The following is a 19668-nucleotide window of genomic DNA, read 5'->3' as shown; positions in this document are numbered from 1 at the left end:
ATCCATAGTGCCGACTGTATCGTCAGGATTACGCTTACTCATAGGATCTCGCTGGTTGCTAGGCCCTCCACGGTCGTTGTGGCGCTTCCCATTGTTGTCGTTGTTGCGACGCGGGAAGCGGCTACGTTCTTGCTCTTCTTCGTCCGCCCAGCGCTGCATCATGTCTCGTAGCTCCACTACCGTTTTGGGGCGATTACGCCCAAAATCACGGTATAGAGACTGGACGGTGATGCCGCTCTGGATGTAGTCGATGACATCGTCATCGGCGACATTGGGGATGGTGGCCCTTGTGTCGAAGAAGCGCTTGACGTAGCATCTGATCGACTCACCTTGCTCCTACTGGCACATGGACAGGGCATGGCGAGTAGCCACTCGATGTAGTGACCCCTGAAAGATGTCGATGAAGGCCTTCTTGAGGTCATCCCACGAGTGTATCGACTCGCGCGCCAAGCTTTCGAGCCACGAGAGAGGTGCAGCCTCCAGGGCCATCGGGAAGTAGAGGACCTTGGTGTTGGTGTCTCCCCCTGCAACACTAATAGCGGTTGAGTATAAACGTAACCATTGAGCAGGGTCTTGCTTACCGTCGTACTTCTGGATGTTCGTGGGCTTGAAATCCTTTGGGTACTCGATATTTTTGAAAGCCCTGCTCAGGGCTTGGAAGCGGTCGGAGTTGTCTGCAAGCTGAGCTCTGCGTCTTGCGTTGATGATGTCCTGTGCGTCCATGATGGAATCGGCTACTTCTTTCCTGTTGTGCCCGTAGTTATTGTTGTTGCAGTTTGGCTGAGGCCTAGGGGCATGGTTTACTGGTGGTTGGCCACCCCTGGGGCGATGGCTGCTCGCGGCTTCTTGATCCTCTTGGTTTCTTTGGTTTTGCTGCTCCTGTTGTTGTTGACGCTGGTGGCCTCCGGGGGTACGGCTTGCCTGAGGTATGACTGTTGCAGTAGCCCTTGATCGTGTATCGTGGAGTGAGGACAGCGGGTTCTGTCTCTCGAGTTGTTCAACAGCATTCTTGGCGAGATTTATGACTCGTTCAATCTCTGGATTTCGGGGCATCATCATGAGTCGCAGGGTTACCTCTGTCATCGCAGCAATTGGTGTTCTAAAGATAGGTTCCGCGACATTGTTGAATTCGTTGTTGAGATTGCGCGGTGGAATACGAGCACGATCGGCCGCATGAACCCTGCGCTCCTCTTTACGTTGATTCCTTGCCCTGCGGGCCTGTGCGAGTGGTTTCATCTTCATCTGGTGGAGCATCTTGGGTCAGATTGTCTGCTGAAATCTGATCCAAGGCTTCGTTTGGATCGTGCTGGCTAGGAGCACCTCCGGGTTGTTGGATAATCACCGGAACCAAATGTTCGGGAGAGAAGCTTTCCAGGTCTGATTCATAATCAGCTAGAACAGTTCCTCCAGATCCAGTTTCCCTCTCAGTTTCGAGGGGAGTACTGTGTTGGAACGGGAGATCATCAATGCTGGCAACTTCTCGAAGGTTGTCGAGTAGTTCTGCGAGAGCATAACTTTGGCAGGACTTGAGTTGGATTTTTGCCAACGCATTGGGGGTGCGATCTAGGCTGTCATTGGATGACTCGACTGGATCTGGGTATACGTCGAAAATGGGTGCCTCCCAGCTAGCTGTGACTGAGTGGTCTTCGATGCGGAGTAGACAATCCAGGCTATTTTCATAGATGGATTTAATCATCCGTTTGTAAGCAGATGACGAATTGCGCAAGCTGAAGGTGGGTTGCGCAAGAGGAGTCCCAATTCGAGTAGATTTCGGTTTGAGATCAATCTGAGTCCGAGTGGAACTCGAGTTGTATTCGAGTTTCATCTCGATCTCCTTGGCGAGGTCGGGAAGCAACATAATGCCACGATCATGAGATCTGGCGAGTTTGTTGGAATCTTCCGACGTAGAGATCTTCAGTGTGGGAGAGTTGGTTAGGTGGCTGTCAAAGCTGCCAGAACCATTGGCGACGCAGACCCACGAGCCGAATATGAAGGTGGCGCCTCGGGGAGGCGTCATGGTGGTGAGAGCGAAGGTGGCCATCGAACTCACCGATGAACTCACCGAGTCCCCTACCTGGCGCGCCAGCTGTCGGTGTTTACCGCCAAGCCTGCTCAGGGATACCCTTAGCAGTAAGGTTTGTAGGTAGGGATCGGCGGCTCTAGAACTCGATGGTGCAAGGAACACAAAGATTTAGACAGGTTCGGGCCGCGAGTTGCGTAATACCCTACGTCCTGTGTGGTGGTTTGTATTGACTTAGGTGTTGATCTATTTTGAGGGGGTACCTGCCCGCCCTTATATATCCGGGGGGGACAGGTTTACATGGAAAGTCCTAGCCGAGTACAGTTGGAGTCCTACTATAGCACGATCAGGTAGTTTCCTTCATACTGCGGCTAGTTCTACGCCTATCTGGGTAGTTACAAGAGAGGTAAGGTACATTCATGAGCTATCCCTTACTCTAGAACATTCCATGCCTATAAGCAGTCCCGTTGCCCCGGGTCTGACAAGAACCGACCTTGGAAGGGCTATAAATAAAAGCACCATCCATCACTTCAAGACACACACCATTGGATCTCTTCTCTCTTCACTTGTACTTTCTAGAGTAGGTTAGTAGCTTGGGAGTTAGAGTCGAGTCGAACTTGCTTGGGACTCCGGAGTCGTCGGAAGTCTTGTATGGCTCTTGTATCTTTCTTTTGACATTATCAATATAAGTTATCTTCTTTATTTTTTTGAGTCAGCTTTACTTTCCGCTGTCTTTTATTTACTCGAGTCTGAGGGTTCAGCTTGAGCGCGGAAGTTTTCCTTTAGCTTATACTAAGTTATCTTTCTTAGTAATCGGGATCTTATCTTACGGGTTTTCTCGCCCGGACTAGAGTATCTCAAGTTAGTGCTCTAGGTTGAGGGGGATTTCTCTCGAAGGCCTCAAGAGAAATCCTAACACCGAGTGCAGACGTGGTGTTTGACCTTAGTGTTAGCTAGAAAGTGTGTTCCACCCCACGGAACTGTTGTGGTAGTCGGTAGGTGGTGACAGTCGTATCCGTCCTTTGTAGTCCACCATGTTCGGATGTTTTTATAGTAGTAGTGCAGGTTGCCATTGGACTCCCCTCTCACCCCTTTTTGAAGTCCTTCCTGTTCCAGCCACCGAAGTAAGCTCTGCTTTTCCGAGAACTAGTTAGGTGTTTAGTCTGATCTAGAGAGGCTAGCTCGATAGTTCAGAAGTGTATCAGGTGTCTTATCTCGCTCGTTGCCCTCCCAGCTACTACCTCTCTAAGGAGTTGAACCTCCATGTGTCACTCGGTCATTGTCTGGCCATTTATCTCATTCACCTATCTGGCTTACCCCCGTCTAGTCAGTCGGTCGATCAAGCTAGTACGGTTATCATTCGATTTATGATACTCTTTACCATAATGCTTCTCTGAGGAAAAATACGATACCCTGGAATACTCCAAGGTGAAGTGCTACAGCGATGATTCTGTGCGCTTGCAGAATATCTATTCTATTGAGCATAAGAAACGCCAACACTCATGAATGTGAGATAGATGCAGTTTCCATCCAGTATGTACTTTACTGGCTTTATTAGCTAGCACAATTATATTAGCTAACCGTGTTGACATTGTACATAATTTTCATGTTTTATGAACTTTCCCTTGTGCTCTGTTCACATTTGATGGCAGTTAGTAGGTTGGATGGCAGTCTTGACAATTCTAATGTTTGGTTTGACTCGCTCCTGAATAAAAGTTGCACCAACTAACTTTATGATCTGATAATGGAACCCCAAATAATCTGCAGACATCTTAGTGCACAAAAGCAGTTAGGCCGGTCCTAGTGCTAGGTTTCATACTGCGGTTTTCAAGAGTGCCACATCATCTCAGAAAAATGAAACTGATGAATGAAACTAAACTCTCAGTGCACAATTTCATTTCACAGTTTCTTAGGTCTTCCATGACATCTACTGCTAGAATGATGTTGTGATCTAGTGCTTCATGTGACTCTGTAGCCATATATATTTGTTTGTAACTAAAGCACCAGAATACTAGAACAATAATTAAAAAGGACTGGCTTGTCTTCCTTTGGCTGCGCCTCCTTTTTCGGCTCAACATTTGCTGCTCCATCAGCAATGGCGCAAGGAAGCAGAAAGAAGTGGAGATTGGAGAAGATAGAAATAGCGGATGGATTGGAAGGCTGGGGCGGGAAACGAGCGCAGGCGCGCACTGCAGAAGGCCAGCGAGGGCGGGAGAAGGCGCGCAGGCCCGAGCGCAAGCGCGGGGCCGGCAGGGGAGGCGAGAGTGCCAGCGCGGGGCCGGCAAGGGGAGGCGCGAGCGCTCGAGATCTCCGAGCGCAGTGCCGGCCGGCGGGGGAAGCGCGTGCGCAGGCGGGCGCAGGAGCAAGCATGGGACCGGGAGCAGAAGCGCGAGCGCAGGAGCGGAGGGAGAGATGGCGCGCGGGAAGCTCCGCCGCCTCCGAGAAAATCGCCACATCCGGGATCTGCGGAAGAAATGCAAGCACCCAGTGCGGTTTCATACAGTTTCCTATGCGCTTGTTTGGTTAAGGATTTTTTTAGTATTTAGAAGTATTAAATAAAAATTAATTATAAAACTAACTGCATGACTAAATTGCGAAACGAATCTAATGAAGTATATTAATTTATTATTAGCGGACTGGTTACTGTAGCATCACTGCAGCAAATTATGAATTAATTAGGCTCATTAGATTCGTCTCGCGAATTAGCACTCAGCTGTCAAAAAATATTTATAAACAGATTTTATTTAATATTATAAAATAGTAATATTCTTTTTGATGTGATAGGGACTTCTGAAAAAAATTTAGAACCAAACAGAGCCTATGACTAGGTAATAGCGCCACGCTCGTTTCGTCTGGATGAAAGACTACCTTCTCTTTCTTCTTCAATTCCTTAACATATCATTCAATATGTTGATGTGTCACCTTAATCTTTCTTCTTCAATTCCTTAACATATCATTCAATATGTTGATGTGTCACCTTAATTAATGTGTATGAAACACCTATGAGACCTGCACTGGTACTGGCCTTATATCCCCTTTATTTCTTCTCTCCTAGGTCCTTTTCTTTCTTCTTTTCTTTTCTTTTTGTTTTCTGTTAGGCACAAACAGTTATATCTAACTGAACCTTCGCTAGCTAATCGAATCTCGACCGGTCAACAGAAACCCAAACAAGAACTAATATAAATTCTCCAGAGAACAATGACAAATATTTTTTGGATCTAGGCCAAGAAATTAGGAAAGAAAGACCAGCAATCATTGAGTTTAGCGATGGAGCTCGATCATCGGCAAACGTCTGTTCTCTCTCGTGGACGCGTAATATACTGTACTGTGTGTACAATATTTATGCTTGTTTGGCTTTATTTAATTTCTGCTCCCTAACTTATTTCTGTATGTTGTTTGGGTATGATGTACAGCAGAGGACATGGCCTTTGTCTGATGTTGAAGCAGGCAATCTTTATGCTAGGCTAATCTTAGGGTCTTAGGGTCTGCTTGGTTGGGCTGTGGCTGTAAAAAAAAGCTGTTGTGGACTGTGAGCTGTGAAAAAGTTGATGTGGGCTGTGAGCTGTGAAAAGCTGAAAGGATGTAACTTTGATACAAAATGTCTGTAATGCCCCTGAAGGCATGTGAGACTGTTTATATGCAAATTGATTGTAATAGTCTTTGTTATTCACTGATCACATATAATAGACCATATTTGGAAGAAAATTTAATTATTATAAGTTTGGAATCCACCATCAACATATGGTCCACATAAGTACTAAGATAGTAGAACAAAAGATATATGGTTCATTTGGCAACATGCTTACACTATAATTTATCACCTCTAGCATTAACCAAAGCATCAGCTATCCTACTTCGAATGGTATTCATGGTATCCTTGTTCTCACCATCTAGACTCTCATCTTCTTGTGATTCGGATGTCTCTTCCAGTAGGTAGTCCTCATCAACATCACATCTATCGAACTCCTTATCTTGCAACTTACTGTCACGAATAAAATAATGCAATGTCATACAAGCAAGAATAATGTGCTTCTGAGTACGTGTACTGAAACTAGATATGCCTTTCAAAATACGCCATTTCTGCTTCAAGACTCCAAAAGACCGCTCAATGACATTTCGAAGGGATGAATACAAGAAATTGAACATCTCATACTTCCCTTGCGGAGGACGCCAGAACGATGGAGAAATTCTAGAATATGGTATGTGGTTCCTTTAAAAGGGACAAGGTATCCAGTTCGGTAGAATCCACAAGATAATATTTCCCTACAAAAGAAGGATTATCAAAACCAAATAACAATGCAAAGAAAGAAGCAAATAACAGACCCTTTATAAGAAACTTCTTTTTTTTACCTTTAGGAGGCACAGGAAAAGAAGGGAAGTTTGCTAAGGCATGACTGAGGATCCATGAGTCATGTGCAGAACCTGGCCAACCAGCAACAGGAAGATAAATCTCATGTCAAATTCACAAATAGCTAGGATGTTCTGAGATATATATCCATGTCGGCATGTATGGTTAACCACTTCCTCTGCTGGCACTTCAACCTTAACATGTGAACCATCTATAGCTCCAATAGCGCCTTTAAAATAAGGCCAGAAATGGTCCTCTTTGATCCTTTCATGCTCAGAACTGAAAGTAGGGTCCCTTGGTTTGATGTTATCCTTTGCTAACTTGTGCAAATAATTCAATACTTCATGAAGCTTGGTGTGAACTATCCAGAGCGACCGTGTAAATTTATCTTCATCTTGTGCAAAAGCTTGGGGCCCTCCAACCATCCACAAGAACATCGCCAATGACTCAATTGATGAAACATTGATAGTTGATGTCAGCCCATAGGTTGATACTAGCAAGTCATGAAGTGACATGAAAATATTAGGGCTCATCCGAAACATTCTGTAAAAGTACCTCGGTCGACCCATGCACCTCATATCTCATTGAATTCCAGTTTCTGGTGCTATCCTATATTCTACTTTCTTCAAATACCACTGAGTGTACTAGGACCCCATTTGACCAATAATCGCAGCTTGCTGGAAAAGTTCAGCAAGAAGCAATAGTCGTTTTGGCCCCTTTTGAGCCAAATCTTCCATGTGGCCATCCATCTAGACAAGATATTTAAATATTAATACATATGGATAGCAACAATACATATGGACAACCAAACAATATTATTTAAAAGATGCACAACTTAAGAAAATGATCATGGATAACAACAACAAATGGAGTTTACATGAACTAATGGTTCTCAACATATGGAAATAAGCAAATAATGGTTCAGAGATAACATAAGCAAATAAAGTTTTACATGAACACATGGTTCTCGACATATGGAAATAAGCAAAAGGTACTACTGTCACCTATTCATCTCCTTTTCATGCTCCCTCTCAAGCAAATTAGGCTTGACGATCAGGAAAGTAGTTGTGTGCATTAGAACAGTTTTTTCTTGCACCCCACTGAGAGGATCTTAAGATGCCTAGAGGGGGGTGAATAGGCGTATTTGAAGAATTCAAAAAACTTTGAACACCATCGGTACCAAAGGACTCTGATAGTCCGGGTTTCAGTCCAGATACTCTGTACTTGGTATCCGGAGTATCCGGGTGTAAACCCTGGTGTATCTGGGTATGAATGCATTCGTGCAAGAACCTAAGAAACTGAATGTGAAAACAGATCGAATAAATTTATAGGTACTAGGGGTTCCTTCTAAGAGTATTCAACCAGATAGCACTACTACACTATTCATTTCAGAGGCGATCAAAAATCATTTTCAGAGGCGGGCAAGTGTAACCGCCTCTGAACAAACGCCTCTGTTAATAAGACATTTTCAGAGGCGATTTTGTGCTCGCCCCTGTTAATGGTATAGAAAAAACAAAAAAAAAGTGAGCCCGCCAAGCCCATCACGGGCCGGCGAGCCCATCACGCCTCCGCGCGCCGCCCGCCGCCGACCCCGGCCTCCGCGCGCCACTGGCCGCGGTCTCCAAGCGCCGCCGCTCTCGGCCACGGCCTCCGCGCAGCCACCAGGACCCCCGCTCGTCCGCCGCCCCGGATCTGGTCGTCTCACGCATGGATCCAGTCGCGGGGCGGGGATCCGGCTGCATGGAGGGGGCTCGCGCGCCTGGCCGTCACGTTAGAGCTCACCGCCAATGTTCGGGCCGCTGCTGCCGGAGCAGTCGCCGCAGATCAGCCTCATAATTATCTGTAGATGTTTGGCCGCTAACATTTAAAGGATCTGTAGCAGGATCAGTAGTGGACATCATTTGTGCAGCGTAATCTGGATTAGTCTTAATCAAATCATTCCAAACATCCTGAGATAATGGTGGAGGAAAAGGAGGTTTCGCCGTATGACTTTGTAGTATACGACAGCTTGAAATTTGCCAATTCATCTATTCGGCCTGTGGCAGCCGAAGAGGGAAGTGCTGTGAGCTATGGTTGGGTCCCTAAGTCCATCACCATCGCATCAGTCTGACCGGTCTGAGCGGCCGGTTTGATCGGTACAACCACCAAAGCAGCTGGTCTGATCGATTCGGCCATAGTGGACCGAACTGAGCAGGAGGTGGTGATTGCTCTAGAAAGTAATTCAGCGGCATACCATACTCTAGTGTAAATGCTTGTGCGGCTGAAGAACTCGCATTAAGGGTTTCAGTGGAATAAGCATGATCTACTTTTTTACCCTTATCATTGAGTCGCTGATCAATACCGAGAAGTAGTTGATGAGTAAGCTTTTGCGACTAATCTAATCTAATCTCAAGAGCATCTATTTAATGAAATCATTTGGAGTAAAACTTACATTGTTCGCCGCAGAAGTAGATGTTGTAGTGATGGGTTTGGCGGCGTGAACGTTGGCATGATGAATTGTTCCTTCTCGACCACGCCTTGCCGAGTCTTCCCATAGCGTGCAAGCAGTCTCCTCGTGGCCTCTTCTTGCTCTTTCTTGAGCTGAGCCTCGAATTTCTTGCAGCGCTCCTCAATTATCTCTTCATACTTTTTTTTTGATAGGAAAACTCTATGGGAAGCCCTCGGAACATAAAGGTGCGGCACCCAAGATTTGAACCCTGGGTGGGAGCACTCCAACCAGTGGCCCTTGCCACTGCGCCGTGAACCCCTTCGCTTATCTCTTCATACTTGACACCAACAATGTTCATTTGATCAACGTTGGAAGGATCTGCTTTATCACTAGCCATGGTTTCTGATGGATGCTTATCCTTCCCCAGCGGAGTCGCCAAAAAAGTATGTTGATGTAGTTCTGGTCAACACACAAACGCTAGAACATGCGGATCGCATCCGGCGAAGCCTCCATGCAGACAGGTCAGATCGGTCCTATCAACCGGTCAAATTGGTTGGAAGTAGAAGCACCGCAAGACCTAAAACACCAATCTTGGGAGGGACCCCATCTGAGATTGGAGATCTAGGGTTTTCCTGGAGTCGGCATGCCACCCAAGATGCCCTTGAATGTTGTGGAGACGAGCAAAGAATAGCAAAAGGTTGGAAAATCTATAGTTTGAGTAAACAGTAGATTCAATGGTTAGATTGTGGTTAGAAACCCTCAATCGGCCATGGCCTATTTATAGGCCGGGGAGGTCATACCCCTTCCAAATCAGGTTACAAAAGGGCTTTAAAATACAAATCTTCCTCGACTCGGACTACACAGGCCTAGACAGATCTGACCGGTCGGTCCAATCGGTCAGACGGGTCGGCCTCGGTATTTGCCAATTTTGGCTGCCAACACAAGGGCCCATAAACAAACCCATTGGCATCGCGTGCTCGGCAGTCCAGATCTGCAATCAACACTCTCAACTGCATACGCAGAGAGTAGCTAGCTAGCCAGCTGTCACCTCACCAGGTGCTGGTGGTGATCACACACGGCTCGCTGCAGACTGCAAAGTGAGTGCCATGCATGGCACAAGTCAAGCTACTAATGGTTTGGATGGAAACCGGTTGCAGTGGTTTGGATTTTGCATTGGTTCTACATCAATTTGGTGGGAAATGGTTGATCTAGCAATCAATCAGGTTTGGTTTGGTTTCACAAGAAATATGGTTTGGTTTGGGACTCATATAGCAACGAGTGGCTGCTAGTATGCACAACCTTCTACTTTCTTGACTACTCATGCTCATCATCTCAACCATCAGTAGCGTGTAGCAACTAAAAGTAATACCACCAGCACGCTCCTTGCACTACTTGTGGGTCTCCACTTACCTCTCTACCTTTGATGGTGTGGCATGGTTTGGTTTTCACATGCTATGAGTGAGACTACTAGAAGCTTAAGCCAAAAGTTGTACCAGCAGCCATTTTTATCATCACTGCATCAATATGTTTCTTCCTCAATTGAGGACCCGAGTAGTAGAACAAAGAGGATCGTCAGGAGGGTTTGGTGGGTTTCAGTCAAGTTTCCGTCTTCCAATTGAATCGATCAAATTCTGGATTTGGATGTGGGAGCAGCCGTTCTTCCCAACTGGAGGAGAGAGAGGAAGACGAGAGAGCGAGAGATGCACGAGAGAGAGAGAGGGCATCGATCTAGTTAAAGAATAAGGCTAGCGGTAGAAGTGTCTTTTCCTATGGTAATGTTTCGAAGGCCTATGTGGTGGTGTGCCTAGAATCTCAGGTGCTGGGAAATTATGGTGGAAAAGTGGTGCGACACGAAGTGGAAGGAGATGCACAACGCTTCCTGGGAGAAGTGTTTGATGATGCCAGGTGCACCACACCGTCAAGGCAACCTTACCCTCGACGAACATGCAACAAGATGGGTATGCGAATTTGTTTGTTTATTCTAACGCTCAACAATACATAATTTCTAATCATCATGATTTCTTTTCATAGTCATCATCACATGGTGGCCAGCCTTGCTCCTAGTTCAAGGCATGAGCTGGCCCTTGGCGTACAACAATGCGACCATCCACTATAGCCACATCGATGGCAAAGGAGGTCCATGGGCTACAGTACGATCCAAGCACCCAGCCCTTGATGGAGAAGTCGTCATGAGGGTTGGAGGAGGCAAGAAGCATGGGCGGTACTACATTGGCAACAGCACACTCGATACGGCTGCTACTCCCACTCTCTCCAAGATTCGAGTGAGGAGCGCAAGCTCAAGCCCAGCCATACGCCCTCGGCCGAACACTGCACAGTCCCGAATGGAGGCACTCCATGTTATTTCGGTTCCATTCGCTGTTCATTGATTTTTACATACGTTTGCTTTGCATTGTAACATTGGAGTGAAATGGACCCAGCTGGAAGAATAGAGGAGGCTACGGGAGGAGATGGCACAGAGGATGGAGGCCGATCGACAGAGGATGGAGGCCGATCGACAGAAGATGAAGGCCGATCGACAAGCCGAGCAGTTGAGGATAGAGCAGATGTTTCAATGGATGCGAAGTCTTTTAGCAAGAGGATGGGTCAACCTATGCCACCGATGCTATTCCGTGCTCCACCTCCTCCAACGGCACTCCAGTAAGTTCGAATAATTTATTTTGTATATTCCGACCTTAAATCTTTTCTCACACATGCAATCTCTTCTCCTTTGTGCATAATCAATTGACGGCATCGAATGATGGGCCTCAAGACCCAGAGTTGTTGTCGTGTGACCATGGCAGTGATTTATGAACATCCTTTATTATTTATGAACTTCCTATGATACTTGTGATACTTATGAACTTCCTGTGATACCTGTGGTACTTATGAACTTCCTATGATACTTGTGACCCAAATTTGTGGATACTTGTGATACTTATCAACTTCCTGTGATATTTATTGTGATATATATCTCTATATGAATTGTCTGTGATATATATGTGATTTATGTGATGTTTGAGTGGGGCACTTTATATGCAACAAAATAATAAAAATAGGCACGGTTTGGGCACTTTGCCGAGTGTTACACTCGGCAAAAAAAGGCTTTGCTGATTGGTTTGCGAAAGCACTTGGCAAAGTGGATATCCAGTGCATTATGAATGATGATTTTACCAAGTGCCTTATATTTGCTGAGTGTCTTTGCCATGTCACTCGGCAATGCTGTGGTATTTGCCGAGTGCATTTGCCATGGCATTCGGCAAAGCGGTCTTATACCGTTCGAACACGCACACGGGCCAACATGGGCTATAACGCAAGCTCCACACGAGCCCATTAGAACGCATCCACACGGCCCACAGGCTTAAAACAGCCACTGGTAGCACCGGATATAACATTGACCCACCCGGTCATGGCGGAGGCGGCGCGGCCGCCGAAGATACAGGCACCTCAACGCCCGCGGTACATAGGGATGAAAACGGATGAAAACGGACGGAAACGGGTGGAAAACCCCTTCAACCATTTCTGTTTTCATTTTTTTTATTATGAAAAACGGGAGCGAGATCGGAGTAGCCAGGTACGAGAGCGGAAACGAGATATAATAGTTACGGAAACGGGCAGGAACCGGAAAATCTACCGGAATGTATTATTATTTAAAAACCACTCATTTTGCATGAATATAACACTAGACACTCCTTTACACAAGCTATTTTTCAAAAATATGATCAATATTTCTTGTTTCCTACGATTAAACCGTAAAATATATGTATTGATGTTGATGAACATGTATTGATGTTGAGAAACATGAGAGGATATATGGTGTGGCTATTTATTTTTTTTAGAATTTGATAAATACGAAAAAATATGGGATTATCCCGGATAAAAACGGGATCCCACAAATACGGGCGAGATACACCTCCTCCCACTTCCCGTCCCATTTCTGTATTTTCTATTGAGGAATGTTGAGTACTCTATCCTGCTTGTGATGAGTGAATTGTCAACCGTGCGGTGTGATCGTGCGCTTGATCTTTGGATTGCAGGTACACGGGCGTCGAGTGTTGACGGAGAGTTGCCGTGGAGGAGCTCGGGCTGGGCGGCAGCGGTGGCGTCCACTCCTGGATCGAGGACGCAAGCGATGACGAAAGGCGGGTTTCTTGGTTTGCTCCATAAAACCAAGGAGGCGGACGGCGGTTGAAGACGCCAAGTCATGGAGGCACGGGCGTCGGTCTCGGGACTGACGGAGGTGACGGGCGTCGACGGCGTCTAGGGCCTCGCTGTGGGCAAGGAGGTGACGGGCGTCAGGCAGAGTCTAGGGCCGTCAGAAAGCCGAGGCGGGAACGGCGTCTAGGGCTACGGCGTGGAGGCGGGAATTTTCCCACGCGTGGAGTTTTGGCGGTTTTCTCAAAACCGGCCACCTACCCGGGTTTTACGGACCCCTCAAAACCGCGAACCGGATCTTCGTCGACATGGCGGCATCGCGGAGAAGACTTCGTTTCGAAGAAAGAACCTCGGCTGTCGGATGAGTCCATTGTATCTTTTCCGGTTTTGCCCCTACGGGCGTTCTAGTTTAAAGTCTAGCTCTAGGGGTAGTTTAGTCTCTTTGGTTAGTGGGGTTAAAAGAGGAGAGGGGGCACCAGCTCACCTTGCGCCAGCCAGGAGCTTGGAACCCAGACGCACGTCTTCCTCCTCCCTGGCGCCACCTCCCAGTCTCCTCCCTGTTCTTCCTCCCTCTCCTCTCTAGGGTAGGTTTTTAGCCATGGATTATTGAGGATTTTGTACTGAGATTGATCGGGAAAGGAGGCCCTTCCCTCCTTGTGCCCTCCGGGGTTTAGAATTCATATCGTTCTTGTTCATCTTGTGTCTCATTTGATTCCATTTCGATTTCTCTTGTCGATTCATGAGCACGAGTTGATGGCTTGATTTTTGATGATTTCGTGACTCCTTGTAGTGATTTAAAACCATCTAGCCTAGTGTTATGCCCTCCGGAATAACGAGTCCCCCCCCCCGAATCAAAGTTATTGTGTTCTTGAGAAAACCCCAATCTTGCTCGGAATTTCTTCGATTCCTCCCAAACCATGGAGTGATTCGTCGATTCCTTCCGTGGACAAGTTCACAAGTCCTTTGTGATCATGCCTACGAAGTTTGGTGAGATTTGGACTTGATTTGATTCCTCGATCATCTAGTTTTTGGGCGAGGCGCGGATTGGAAAATCGTTTCTGGACTCGAACAGAGGTTTTACCTATCACCGGTTAAACCGACGCTTGTGGTCATGTTGCGTCGGTTCAACCGGTGAGTAGGCTGTTCTGTGTTAGGGTTTTCGACCTAGGTTTTTGGTTGCACCGGTGCATTAGTAACTACATGCATCGGATCAACCGACGATACTGAGGTGCAGAGTTTCTCGTGCAGAGTTCTCACGCGTCCAGGGTTTTCAGGAAGCCCACAAGGTTTGGATGTGTCTTGAGAACTACCATGAGGGCACACCTCAGGTCAAGGCCAGACTATTCGAGACTCACCGGCGTGAATATGAGAATTTCACACAAGGGCCGGGTGAGAGCATTGGCGACATGTTCAGTCGGTTTCAATCGATTGTGAACAAAGTCAATGCGAACAGATCTGCAGATGCCCTTGAGTACACAAAGCATGAGAAGGCCCTCAAGTTGCTCTACGCACTTGACCGCTCTGTGTGGGATCTCAAGGTGAACACGATCATCGAGTCTACAGGCTATGAGACTCTGACCGTGAATGAGCTTTTCAGCAAGCTCAAGGCCACAGAGGTGGATAACCAGACACGAGCCAAGCTCAATGGTGCCCCTCCTTCCAAGAGCATCACTCTTATGACTGGCCCAGGTGGATCGAGCTCTAACGCTAACTCTGCTCTTGGCTTTTCTCTTGCCTCTCTGCCTTCTGTTACAAATGAGCAGCTAGAGACGCTGGGCGACGACGACTTGTGTCTCCTCATCAACAAGTTCCAGCGTGTCTACCACAATAGGTAGAGGAAGAAAAACCCCGGGTGCTACCACTGCGGCGATCCGAACCACTTCATCACCGAGTACCCCAAGAAGTCCGGTGGTGGCCAGAACAACAACCCCGACTACTACCGCCACCGCGACCACGATGAGGGAGGCTCCAACAAGGAGCGGCGGCGCCACAAGCATCGCAGTCGTCACCGGGGAGGACGCTTCGACAAGGAGTCGCTCAAGAAGTGCTTCCAGTACAAGGCCAAGAAGCGGGAGAAGGCCTTCCTGGCGCAGCTCAGCGACCTAGACAAGAGCTCCGACACCGACCGCTCTTCTTCACCGACCTCTGACGACGACGACAAGAAGAAGAAGAAGCGGGACAAGGATGCCACCGGCTTCATCGGCCTTTGCATGGCGGCCGGTCGGCGCAAGGGCTTCTGCACCATGGCGGGTGAAGCAAATGGTGCTCATGCGTCTTCGAGTGAACATGTTACACCGACGCACGTCGACTCTTCTCCTGGATCCGAGAGTGATTCAGAGGTAAACTCCACCATCGACCTCCTTGATACTGAGGTTAGGGAGTTGTACGCCGCTCTCGACAACCAGAAGAGGCTGCTTAAGGAAGCAGCTAGAGAGCATAGAAAGCTTAGGGCTGAGCTTGCTTGTGCTAGGGAGAAATCTAGTGAGGATGAGTGCGCTGGCTGCATATCTCACATGAATGATCTTGTTGCTCTTCATGCCAAGCATGATGAGAACGTTGCGAACTTGGATGTTGCCAAGACCTCGCTCTCTGACGTGTCTCACGAGCTAGCCAAGGACAAGCATGAGCTTGAACTGGTTAAGGACGCTCCCGTTGTTAGTGATGTGCTTGAATGCGATGAGTGTCCTATCTTTAAGTCTGATCTAGCTTCTTTGCAGTCTAAGTTTGCCACTGTTGTTTGTGAACTAGAGGAGCTTAGATCTAGGCCTGTTCTGCTTGGTGCCTGTAAGCTTTGTCCCACGCTTAGGTCGGAGCTAGATGAGAAGAATGCCTTGATTAAGTCTTTGGGGAAGACTAAGGTCGGGGAGTCTAGCCCACCTATTGATTGTCATGTTTGCCCTGGTTTGATCTCTGATTTGGATTATCTTGTGGTAGAGAAAGCCAACTTGGAGAATGAGAATACCTATCTTAGGGTGATTCTTAGTTGGGTTTCTGCTAGTGAGTCGCAGTTGGGCATGATGATCAAGCAGTTCAAGCGTGGTGATGGGTTTGGGGTTGGTTACACATACACGAAGTCAGACTTTGACAAGTTGTATGGCAAGATCGGCAAGGCTATTGGAGCTCCAAGTGCTCTGAAAACTGCTAGCACGAGCACTCAGTCTTCGCTTGTTGACCCCGTGGACGGTGTGCTGAAAGAACCACAAAAAACACCTCCACAGAAGCATGTTTGGGTTCCAAAGCCCAATGAGCTGAGGAATCCCCTCGATACGCTCCCTGCTGCCACAACCCAGGTTGCCCAGAAGAAGGGGGCTGCTCCTCCCCGTCCGCAGGCGAGGCCTCCACCTCCCAAGAGAGAGGTGAGGTACCACTGTGAGTACTGTGACAGAGAGGGTCAACTGGAGGAGTTTTGCTTCAGGAGGAAGCCGGCTGTGAGGCGTGAGCAGGAGAGACATAACTCGGACATGTACTCTGCTCGGGTGCATGGTCCTCCTCGGCGTGGTGATAGGCAAGATGCTAGGGCGCGCCGTGTAGGTGGAGGACAGGGAGACGGTGGTGTTTACCGTGCTCCAGCGGGTGGTCGCTTTGCCGGTCTTGCTCCTGGTCGTCCTCAGTACGGCTATGAACCACGGGACCGAGGCTTTGGAGGAGGTTACGATGCACCACGCTTTCCTCGTGGTGGTGGTCGTCAGCCTCACGGTAGACGGGACAGGGGACACGTTTTTTATCTTGCTAACCCTTCTGTAGAGCAAATGGCTCGACACTGGTTTGCTTCTCACTTTGCTAACCCCAGTGTTGAGACATTTGCTCACCCTTTGTCTCACTACTGATGAGCAGGTCGGAGGCTTGGAGAACAGGTGGATCATGGACTCCGGTTGTTCGCGCCATATGACCGGGAATGACAAATGGTTCTCCAGCCTCACCCCAACGCGCCACAAAGAATACATTATATTTGGGGATAATGGTAAGGGCAAGGTACGTGGTGTTGGCGCTGTTAGAGTTTCTGATCGCTTCACCCCGAGAGAGGTTACTTTGGTTTCGAATATTGGCTTTAATTTGCTCTCTATTTCGCAACTTCTTGATGAGGGGTTTGAAGTTCGCTTCAAGGAGGGTTGTTCTCGAGTTTTGGATTCCAGAGGAGACCTGGTTTGCCGGATCGTTACTCGTGACCGAGTTTTCTTGGTTGATTTCTCTGGAACTCCTTTTGGCCCTTTTTGTTGCTTGTTGGCTGGTCCTTCTTCTGATCTTTGGAAGTGGCATAGGAGGCTTGGACATTTGAGCTTCGACTTGTTGTCTAGACTTAGCTCACTTGGCCTAATCCGAGGATTGCCCAAATTGAAGTTTGAAAAGGACCTTGTCTGCCATCCGTGTCGCCACGGGAAGATGATTGCTACTTCTCATCCGCCTGTTAATCAGGTGATGACCACTCACCCTGGAGAGTTGCTACACATGGACACAGTAGGTCCTTCTAGGGTGATGTCAGTGGGTGGGAAGTGGTACGTTCTTGTGGTCGTGGACCATTTTTCTCGCTATTCTTGGGTCTTTTTCATGAGAACCAAGGATGAGGCTTTCGAGTTTGTTCGAGACTTGATCTTGAGGTTGAAAAACGAGCTACCCCAGGCCATGCGAGCGATTCGCAGTGATAATGGCACAAAATTCAAAAACGCTTTTGGCACCTTTTGCAGTGATCAAGGGCTCGAACACCAGTATTCTTCCCCATACACTCCACAGCAGAATGGAGTTGTAGAACGGAAGAATCGGACGCTGGTTGAGATGGCGAGGACGATGCTCGATGAGCATAGGACTCCTCGAAAGTACTGGGCTGAGGCGGTTAATACCGCTTGTTATGTGTCCAACCGCATTTTCTTACGTGCTTTCATGCACAAGACTTCTTATGAGTTGCGATTTGGACGTCAGCCCCATGTTGACCATCTCAGAGTTTTCGGTTGCCGGTGTTTTGTGCTGAAAGAAGAAAATCTTGATAAGTTTGAGTCTCGCTCGTCTGACGGCATTTTTCTCGGTTATGCATCTCATTCCAGAGCATACCGTGTGTTGCTTATTGATTCTAACATCGTCAGAGAGACTTGTGAAGTTACTTTCGACGAGACTGCACCGTGCAATGCTTCTGTCTTTGAAGTTGCAAGAGAGGATGAGCTCGGCACCTCCATCTTTGAAGATGAGGAGGAAGAAGCTGCGGAGGGTGATGCTGAAGCTACCACGCGTGCTGTGGGCCCAGTCACCTCCGCCACGAGCTCGGATGATGATGACGGCCCCGATCCTACTACGTCCACTTCACGGGGGCCAGTCGAGCAGGTGACTCAGCCTTCACCAGCTGCACCTGAGGAGGCACCAGCTTTGGTTGAGGAGGAGGCAACTTCGACAAGGGAAGCACCGCGGCACATTCAGCATCGTCATCCACCTCAACAGATGCTAGGTGACCTCAACGAGCGAGTCACACGGTCCAAGGTAACAAGTATCGCTGGCTTTGCTCATTCAGCGTTTGTTGCCTCTTTCGAGCCCAAAGATGTTGGACACGCACTTTCTGACTCCAATTGGGTCAATGCCATGCATGAGGAACTTGAAAATTTTGAAAGAAACCAAGTTTGGGTTCTAGTCGAGCCTCCACCTGGTTGTAATCCCATCGGAATGAAGTGGGTTTTCAAAAACAAGCAGGGTGAGGATGGGTTGGTTGTTCGGAACAAAACTCGTCTTGTTGCCCAGGAGTTTTGCCAAAAAGAAGGTATTGATTATGAGGAAACTTTTGCCCCAGTTGCTCGTTTGGAAGCTATTCGGATCTTTCTTACTTTTGCTGCTTCCAAGGGTTTTAAAAATTTTCAAATGGATGTGAAATGTGCCTTCTTGAATGATTTTATTGAAGAAGAGGTTTATGTGAAGCAACCCCCTGGCTTTGAAAATCCCAAGTTTCCAAACCGTGTTTACAAACTTTAGAAAGCTCTTTATGGTTTGAAACAGGCGCCTAGAGCTTGGTACGATAGGCTTAAAACCTTCTTGCTTGCTCAAGGTTTTAAAATGGGATGTGTTGACAAAACCTTGTTCCTCATGCGCTCTGGCTCTGACTTTCTGTTGGTTCAAATTTACGTGGATGATATCATCTTTGGTGGCTCTTCTCACGCTCTTATCTCCAAGTTTTCTGAGCAGATGTCCAGGGAGTTCGAGATGAGCATGATGGGTGAGCTGCTATTCTTCCTCGGGCTGCAGATCAAGCAAACTCCTCAGTGCACGTTCGTCCATCAAGCGAAGTACACCAAGGACTTGCTGCGGAAGTTCGACATGAGTGACTTGTCTCCTCAGCCGACTCCGATCAGCACTTCGACGGCGCTTGATGAGGACTTGGACGGCGAGGCGGTGGACCAGACGGAGTACAGGAGCATGATCGGCTCTCTCCTGTACCTGACGGCGACGCGGCCGGACATTCAGTTCGGCGTCGGCCTTTGTGCGTGGTACCAGGCTTCGCCGCGCACCTCCCACAGGCAGGTGGTGAAACGCATCTTCAGGTATCTGAAATTCACCCCTGAATTTGGTCTTTGGTACTCTGCGGATTCTTCTCTGGTTTTGGTGGGCTTTTCTGATGCCGATTTCGGTGGGTGTCGGTTGGATCGCAAGTCGACATTCGGCACTTGTCAATTTCTCGGTACATCTTTGGTGTCTTGGTCCTCTCGCAAGCAGGCTAGCGTAGCGCTTTCTTCCACAGAAACTGAGTAT

The sequence above is a fragment of the Panicum virgatum genome, chromosome 9N, assembly GCF_016808335.1.
Source record: "Panicum virgatum strain AP13 chromosome 9N, P.virgatum_v5, whole genome shotgun sequence".
NCBI lineage: Eukaryota > Viridiplantae > Streptophyta > Magnoliopsida > Poales > Poaceae > Panicum > Panicum virgatum.
This window is presented reverse-complemented; position numbering follows the sequence as displayed.